The sequence below is a fragment of the Equus przewalskii genome, chromosome X, assembly GCF_037783145.1.
Source record: "Equus przewalskii isolate Varuska chromosome X, EquPr2, whole genome shotgun sequence".
Lineage (NCBI taxonomy): Eukaryota > Metazoa > Chordata > Mammalia > Perissodactyla > Equidae > Equus > Equus przewalskii.
This window is the reverse complement of record NC_091863.1, coordinates 59,389,143-59,398,467: the sequence shown is the minus strand read 5'-3', so window position 1 is coordinate 59,398,467 and position 9,325 is coordinate 59,389,143. Positions and strand designations below refer to the sequence as shown.

Sequence of the window (9,325 nt, the reverse complement as noted above, 5' to 3'; positions counted from 1 at the left end):
GTCTTATGTAGGTGAGGTTCGTGGTGCCCTAAAACAATTATAGTAGTAATATCAAAGACCACTGATCACAGATCATGATAACAAATATAGTAATAATGAAAACATTTGAAATTTTGCGAGAATTTCCAAAATGTGGTGCACAGATATGAAGTAAGCAAATGCTGTTGGAAAAATGGCACCAACAGACTTGTTCAAGGCCACAAACCTTCAATTTGTAAAAAGTGCAATGTTTGAGAAGAGCAATAAAGTGAGGTGCATAGATATGTGAGGCAGGTTTGTGTATATGTTTGCTTTTTTTTTTTTTTTACAGATTTTCTTTTTCCTTTTTCTCCCCAAAGACCCTGGTACATATTTGTATTATATTCTTCGTTGTGGGTCCTTCCAGTTGTGGCATGTGGGACACCGCCCTCAGCGTGGTTTGATGAGCATGCCATGTCCGCGCCCAGGACTCCAACCAACGAAACACTGGGCCACCTGCAGCGGAGTGCGGGAACTCAACCACTCGGCCGTGGGTTTATGTTTTTAAGCATTGTGGCATGCTGACTATTATATATAAAACATCTAGGAAAGCAAAGAACTCGAGAACCTGGAATATAAGAAAAAATATACAGATGGCCATACAGAGTAGTGATTAAGAGGGCATGTTTGATCTGAATTTCAGTTCCATGACTGTGGGACTTTGTGATTGTTTCCTCATCTGGAAAATGTAGCTAACAAGCGTTTCTTATCTGCCTCAAGGGGATATAAGGATTACATGAGATAACCCAGATAAAAAGGCTTAGTATAGTAATATACTAATATTATAGTATTCATATATAGTATTATTCTATAGTAAAATATTATTGTTTTGTCAGTAAGTCCAAGAACAGAAGACGGGTCAAAAAGCACTTTCCGAGGGGCTGGCCCCGTGGCTGAGTGGTTGGGCTCGCGCGCTCCGCTGCAGGCAGCCCAGTGTTTCGTTGGTTCTAATCCCGGGCGCGGACATGGCACCGCTCATCAGACCACGCTGAGGCAGCGTCCCACATGCCACAACTAGAAGAAACCACAACGAAGAATACACGACTATGTACCGGGGCTTTGGGGAGAAAAGGGAAAAAATAAAATCTTAAAAAAAAAAAAAGCACTAGCACTTTCAGGTCAATGGGACTGACCTGGACCCCCCACGACAAGGTAGACGGGATGAAACGACGCAGACCGCCTTAGCAACAGGCCCCCAACGAAGGTGCGTCTCCGCGGCCAAGAAGCGCCTGCGCCGGCGGCGGGAAGGGAGCCCGTGGACAACGGGACGCGGCAGAGGGAGGCGCGCCACTTCTCCTGCCTGAGCCTCGGCCCGACAGAATGGCTGTCGTAACCGGGCGCCCGGAGCGCAGAGCGGCGCCCTCCGCTCGCTCCAAGCCGACAAGGCGTTGAAGCGAGCCCGTGACTGCCTGACCCTGAGGTAAAACAAGCCCGTCTCCCGGGTCCCGGCGGCCGGGCCTCCGCGCCCTCTGAGTCGGGAAGCGCTGGCGTGAGGGCAGAGGCTGGCGTGTTGCTTGGCGGAGAGAGGCATCCTTTTCCCTTTCGGGGAGGCGGCTTCGTCTCTCAGCTCAGGCCGGGGTGGGGGTGGCGTGGGGGTCGCTCCCTCCAGCCTCCCTCCGGCCGCCGCGGCTCAGCCGCCCTCCTGTCTTGATTCTCCGGAGCTGGTGGGATTGAGACTCCCAAGCCGGAGGCGGGTGTTGGTGTCCCGGTCATTCCTCCTAATCTTGGGGCTGGAAACTGCGTGGGGCAGCAGTGGGGGTGGGGGGGGGTGGGGAGCGGGGGAGGGGCGGGCGACGGGGCGGGAGGATGCGAGATCCTGGGACGGCTTCGTGGCGTTTCGGCTGCTGGAGACGGGAAGTACCCCGGCCTTGCGGAATGTTTTCTTTCGGCAGCCCGTGGGGTCAGTCCGTGTTTTGGGGGTGAGTGGGAGGGCTTGCCTGGAATTTCCATTGTTTCTGTGCGCCGATCCTGAAGGATATCCTTGGGTCTACCTCAGGCGGGGACTACGCAGGGTTTTCCTCCTGGAGGACTCGTGTGCGTTACTTTTTGTGAAGTCCGGCTTTAGTGGGTGGGAAGGCAGGCCTCAAATGTTTCTCCGCTTTCTGGGCAAATTTCGAGCAAAACTAATTAGAGCCTATTTATTTCTTCCACGAGGGATGGGGAGCTGGTTAACGTGGGTTGATGGGAAGTAAGATTTATTGCAAGGGAAGCTGTGCCTGGCAGGCCACCCAGCCATCAAGTGCGTTTGGAGGCTGTTTTTCTCTTGTGCTGCTTATTTTTTCTTTTAAAGATTGTATTTTTCCTTTTTCTCCCAAAGCCCCCCGGTACACAGTTGTGTATTTTCAGTTGTGGGTCCTTCTAGGTGTGGGCGTGTGGGACGCCGCCTCAGCGTGGATCTATGAGCGGTGCCGGTTCCCCGCACCCAGGATTATGAACCGGTGAAACCCGGGGCCGCCGAAGCGGAGCCTGTGAACTTAACCATTCAGACACAGGGCCAACCCCAAGTACTTCATTCCTTTTTAGGACTGAGTAATACTCCTTTGTGTGGATATCCTACATTTGTGTATCCATTCACCAGTCGATGGGCATTTGGTTTGTTTCTCCCTTTTGGCTATGGTGAATAGTGCTACTATGAACATTTATGTACATTTTCTTGTTTGGACATATGTGTTCATATCTCTTGGATATAAACCCAAGAGTGGAATTGCTGAGTCATAATCATAATTTATGGTAATTCTGTGTTTAACTTATTGAGGAAATGCCGAACTGTTTTCTACAGTGGCACTGAACATTGCCATCAGCTATCTTTGAGGTTTTACTTTCTCCAGCTCCTTGCCAACGCTTTTCTGGTGTTTTAAAAAAAAAAATATGGCCATTCTAGTGGGTGTGAAGTGATATGTCATTGTGGTCTATTTTATTTTTTTATTTAAGCAAGTTTATTTAGAACCTGTTTAAAAAGACCAATTAATACTCAGTATAAAAAAACAATTTCAACCAAGATATTTTTAGTATGAGATTATAAACGCTGTAAAATGTGATTAGGGACTGGAGACGAGTAGTGTAAATAATTCGTACTAATTTTGAATGAAATTTACTATGTACTATTTATTAAAATAAAAGTTTTGGAGATTCTTTTACATATTTGTGAATGTCTGTGCATTATGGGGAACCCAACTTTTCTTCATAGCATAAGGGGAGTATAGCTTAATGGTAATAAAGACATGGGTTAAAATCTTAATTGAGTTCCATGCTTGCCTTGGAAAACTCAATCTCTGAATCTTGATGATTACCCTCACAATTGAAAAATGGGTATTAAAAGTAAAGAAGTAATTGGAAGTCAATATTAAATAAGATAATGTCGTGTACATTTTAAGAGTTCAATATTATTATTGATCAGAGTAGATGTTCTAAGGTGGGATGTTGCAATTTCATAAGGTGCTGTCTTAGTAGGAGAGAAGGCCATAGAGGAAACAGGAGCTCCCATCTTGTAGGACCTGCAAGAAAACCTTAAGGCTTTGTTTATTTAATTGTAATAAAATTTATAAAACATAAAACGTACCATTCTAACTCTTTTTAAATGTACAATTCAGTGGCGTTAAATAATTTGCATTGTTGTGCAGCTGTCACCTCCATCCATCTCCAGAACTTTTTCATTGTCCCAAACTGAAACTCTGTACCCATTAAACAATGGCTCGCCAATACCCTCTCCCCCCAAACCTGTGGTAACTACCATTCTATTTTCTGTCTCTGTGAATTTGACTTTTCTAGATACCTTTATATAAGTGGAATCGTGCAATATTTGTCCTTTTGTGTTTGGCTTATTTAACTTAGCATAATGTCCTCAAAGTTCATCCATTTTGTAGCATGTATCAGAACTTAATTCCTTTGTAAGGCTGAATAATATTCCATTAATTGTATGTATATACCATGTTTATCCATTCATCTGTTGATGGACATTTGGTTTGTTTCTATCTTTTGAGTATAGTGTGTAGTGCTGTTGTAAACAGTGGTGTAGAAATGTCTGCTCGAGTCCCTGCTTTCAGTTCTTCTGGGGTGTATACCTAGAAGTGTGGAATTTCTTATCTGGGTGTATTCTTGCGGAACCAACAAACCGTTTTTTACAGCAGCTGTACTATTTTACATTCCCTGCAGTGTATAAGCATTCCAGTTTCTTCACATTCTTGCCAACAATGCTTTTTATTTTATTTTTTTGATAATAGCCAACCTAATGGATGTAAAGTGTTATCTCATTGTGGTTTTGATTTGTATTTCACTAATGATTACTGATGTATAGTATCTTTTCACGTGCTTATTGGCTGTTTATGTATCTTCTTTAAAGAAATGTCTATTGAAGTCTTTTGCCCAATTTTAAATTAGGGTGTTTGGTCTTTTTTGTTTAGTTGTAGGAGTCATTTATAAGTTCTGGATATTAATCCCTTATGAGATACATGATTTATGAGTATTTTTTCCCTTTCTCTGGGTTGTCTTTTCACTCTCTCGGTTGTGTTCTTTGATGCACAGAAGTTTTCAGTTTTGATGAAGTCCAAGTTATCTATTTTTCCTTTGTTGTATCTGTATTTGATGCCATCCAAGAAATCTTTGCCAAATCCAAAGTTATGAAGATTCATCTCTATTTTCTTCTAAGGATTTTATAATTTTAGCTCTCTTATATTTAGGTCTCAATCCATTTTGAGTTAGTTTTTTGTACGTGATGTGAGATAGGGATCCAACTTCAGTCTTCTGCACGTGGATATACAATTCGCCTAGCACCGTTTGTTGATGAGACTCTTCTTTCTCCATTCAGTGGTCTTGGCATCCTTGTCCAATATCAGTTGACCCTAGATGTATGGTTTTATTTCTGGGCTGTTCTGTTTTGTTCCATTGGTCTCTGTCTATCCTTATGCTAGTACCACACTATTTTAATTACTTCAGCTTTGTAGCAGGTTTTGAAATTGGGAAGTGAGAGTGTTCCAACTCTGTCGTTCTTTTTCAGGATTGGTTTGGCTGTGTGGGATTGCTTGCATTTCCCTATGAATTTTTGGATTGACTTTTCTACTTCTGCAGTAATGGCTGTTGCAATTTTGATAGGGATTACATTGAATCTGTAGGTCACTTGGGAATATTGCTGGTAACAATAGTAAATCCTTCAGTCCATGAACACGGGATGCCATTCTGTTTATTTAGGTCTTCTGTAATTTTTTTAAGCAATGTTTTGTAGTTTTCATTGTTTGAGTTTTGAATCTCTTTGATTAAATTTATTCCTGCATATTTCATTCTCTTTTTTTAAAATTTTTTGTTGAGTTAATGATAGCTTACAATCTTGTGTATTTTTACTTAGATTATTGTCTGTCAGTCGTGTTGTAGGTGCAACCCTTCACCCTTTGTGCCCACCCCCAAACCCCCTTTCCCTGGTAGCCACTAATCTGTTCTCTTTGTTGACAGGTTTAAATTCCTCATATGAGTGGAGTCACACAGAGATTGTCATCTGGCTTATTTCACTTAACATAATTCCCTCAAGGTCCATCCATGTTGTTGCAAATGGGACGATTTTGTTCTTTTTTACGGCTGAGTAGTATTCCGTTGTATATATATTATATATATTATCCAGTCATCTGTTGATGGGCACTTAGGTTGCTGCCACATCTTGGCAATTGTAAATAATGCTGCAAGAAACTTCAAGCTCTCTGGATAGATACCCAGTAGTGGAATAGCTGGATCATATGGTAGTTCTATTTTTAACTGTTTGAGGAATCTCCATACTGTTTTACATAGTGGCTGCACCAGTTTGCATTTCCACCAACAGTGTATGAGGGTTCCTTTTTCTCCACAACCTCTCCAACGTTTGTTACTATTTGTTTTAGCTATTTTTGCCATTCTAATGGGTGTAAGGTGATATGTTAGTGTAGTTTTGATTTGCATTTTCCTGATGATCAGCGATGATGAACATCTTTTCATGTGCCTATTGGCCATCTGTATATCTTCTTTGGAGAAATGTGTGTTCATGTCTCCTGCCCACTTTTTGATGGGGTTAATTTTTTGTTGTTGAGTTGTGAGAGTTCTTTATGTATTATGGATATTAAGCCTTTGTCAGATGTATTACTTGCAAATATTTTTTTCCCAGTTATTGGGTTGTTTTTTTGTTTCAATCCTGTTTTCCCTTGCCTTGAAGAAGCTCTTTAGTCTGATGAAGTCCCATTTGTTTATTCTTTCTATTGTTTCCCTTGTTGAGAAGACATGGTGTCCAAAAAGATCCTTTTAATACTGATGTCAAAGAGTGTACTGCCTACATTTTCTTCTAGAAGCCTTATGGTTTCAGGTCTCACCTTTAGGTCTTTGATCCATTTTGAGTTTATTTTGGTGAATGGTGAAAAACAATGGTCAATTTTCATTCTTTTACATGTGGCTTTCCAGTTTTCCCAGCACCATTTGTTGAAAAGACTTTCTTTTCTCCAATGTAGGCCCTGTGCTCCTTTGTCGAAGATTACCTGTCCATGGATGTGTGGTTTTATTTCTGGGCTTTCAATTCTGTTCCATTGATCTGTGTACCTGTTTTTGTACCAGTACCATGCTGTTTTGATTACTGTAGCTTTGTAGTGTGTTTTGAAGTCAGGGATTGTGATGCCTCCAGCTGTGTTCTTTTTTTCTCAGGATTGCTTTAGCAATTTGGGGTCTTTTGTTGCCCCATATGAATTTTAGGATTTTTTGTTCTATTTCTGTAAATAATGTCATTGGGATTCTGATTGGGATGGTGTTGAATCTGTAGATTGCTTTAGGTAGAATGGACATTTTAACTATGTCTGTTCTTCCAATCCGTGTCCACAGAATGTCTTTCCATCTATTTATGTCGTTATTGAGTTCTTTCAGAAAAGCCTTGTAATTTTCATTGTATAGGTCTTTCACTTCCTTATTTAAATTCACCCTGAGGTATTTTATGCTTTTTGTTGCAATTGTGAATGGTATTGTATTCTTGAGTTCTTTTTCTGTTAGTTGTTATGAGAGTATAGAAATACTACTGATTTATGTAAATTGATTTTATGCTCTGCAACTTTGCTGTAGTTGTTGATTACTTCCAAAAGTTTTCCAATGGATTCTTTGGGGTTTTCTATATATAAGATCATGTCGTCTGCAAACAGCGAGAGTTTCACTTCTCTTCCCCTCCCCCCCCCCATTTGGATTCCTTTTATTCCTTTTTCTTGCCTGATTGCTGTGGCCAGGACCTCCAGTACTATGTTAAATAAGAGTGGTGAGATAGGGTGTCCTTGTCTTGTTCCTGTTCTCAGGGGGTGGCGCTGAGTTTTTGCCCATTGAGAATGATGTTGGCTGTGGGTTTGTCATATATGGCCTTTAGTATATTGAGGTAGTTCCCTTCTATGCCCATTTTGTTCAGTTTTTATCATAAATGGCTGTTGGATCTTGTCAAATGCTTTCTCTGCATCTGTTGAGATGGTCATGTGGTTTTTATTCCTCAGCTTGTTGATGTGGTGTATCATGTTGATTGATTTGCGGAATGTTGAACCATCCCTGTGTCCCTGGTATGAATCCCACCTGATCATGATGTAATGTCTCCTTGTGATGAATTGCTGTATTTGGGTTGCCAAAATTACGTTGAGAATTTTTGCATCTGTATTCATGAGTGATATTGGCCTGTAGTTCTCTTTTTTCGAGCTGTCCTTGTCAGGTTTTGGTATCAGCGTGATGTTGGCCTCGTAGAATGTGTTAGGAAGTGTTCCATCCTCCCTAATTTTTTGGAATAGTCTGAAAAGGATAGGTATTAAATTCTCTCTGAAAGTTTGGTAGAATTCCCCAGGAAAGCCATCTGGTCCTGGGGTTTTATTCTTTGGGATGCTTTTGATGGCTGTTTCAGTCTCTTTCCTTATGATCGGTCTGTTCAAATTGTCTGCTGCTTCTTGAGTGAGCTTTGGGAGGTTGTAGGAGTCCAAGAATTTATCCATTTCCTCTAGGTTATCCATTTTGCTGGCATATAGTTTTTGTAGTATTCTCTATAATCCGTTGTATTCAGAGTTGTTGTTATTTCTCCTCTTTCATTTCTGATTCTGTTTATTTGAGCTTTCTCTCTTTTTTTGTAAGTCTGGCTAGGGGTTTGTCAATTTTACTTATCTTCTCAAAGAACCAACTGTTTGTTTCGTTGATCTTTTCTACTGTCTTTTTTGTTTCAATAGCATTTATTTATGCTCTGGTTTTTATTATTCTCCCTCTGCTGAATTTGGGCTTTGTTTGTTCTTTCTTTAATCCACTTAGGTGTAGTTTAAGATTGCTGATTTGGGGTTTCTTGGTTTGTTAAGATGTGCCTGTAGTGCGATTAATTTTCCCCTTAATACAGCTTTTGCTGCATCCCATATGAGTCGGTATGGCATGTTATTGTTTTCATTTGCCTCCAGGTATTTTTTGCTTTCTTCCTAAACAATTATTCATTGCTTATTCAATAGCGTATTGTTTAGTTTCCACATCCTTGTGCCTTTCTCAGCTTCTTTCTTGTAATTAATTTCTAGCTTTACAGCATTATGATCGGAGAAGATGCTTGTTATTTCAATTTTTTAAAATTTGTGGAGGCTTGCCTTGTTTCCCAACATATGATCTATGCTTGAGAATGTTCCATGAGCGCTTGAGAAGAATTTGTATTCTGCTGTTTTTGGATGAAGTGTTCTATATATGTCTAGTAAGTCCAACTTTAGCTTTTTGTTTAGCTCCACTGTTTCTTTGTTGATTTTCAGCCTGGATCATCTGTCCATTGATGTGAGTGGGGTGTTGAGGTCCCCTACTATTATTGTGTTATTTTTGATATCTTCTTTTAGGTTTGTTAATAGCTGCTTTATGAACTTTGGTGCTCCTGTGTTGGGTGCATAGATATTTATAAGCGTCATTTCTTCTTGATAAAGTGTCCCTTTGATCATTATATATTGTCCCTCTGTGTCTCTCTTTACCTGCCTGATCTTGAAGTCTGTTTTGTCTGATAGAAGCATTGCAACATCTGCTGTCTTTTCTTTGCTATTAGCTTGGAGTATTGTCTTCCACCCCTTCACTCTGAGCCTTTGTTTGTCCTTGGAGGTGAGGTGTGTTTCCTGGAAGCAACAAATTGTTGGATCTTGTTCTTTAATCCATTTTGCCACTATATGTCTCTGTATTGGAGAATTCAGTCCGTTTACATTGAGGGTGAGTATTGATGCATGAGGGATTAATGCTGTCATTCTGTTGCTGGTTTTCCTGTGTTTCCTTTGTTTCTCGTCCTGTGTGTTTTAGCCTACCCATTGACTTCTGCAATTTCTTTTGCTGGGTTTCTTAGATTTTT

The 9,325-nt window shown here is 40.7% G+C and overlaps 1 protein-coding gene across 1 annotated transcript in view; it reads left to right on the top strand.

The window, feature by feature from the left end:
* Positions 1–1,274: 1,274 nt before the first annotated feature.
* The window catches only part of ATRX (ATRX chromatin remodeler), a 229,513-nt gene continuing 221,462 nt past the window's right edge, over positions 1,275–9,325 (top strand). Inside the window, exon 1 of the mRNA XM_070605788.1 lies at positions 1,275–1,438. The gene's annotated coding sequence lies outside the window, so the exon portion shown is untranslated. The remainder of the gene's footprint in view (positions 1,439–9,325) is intronic.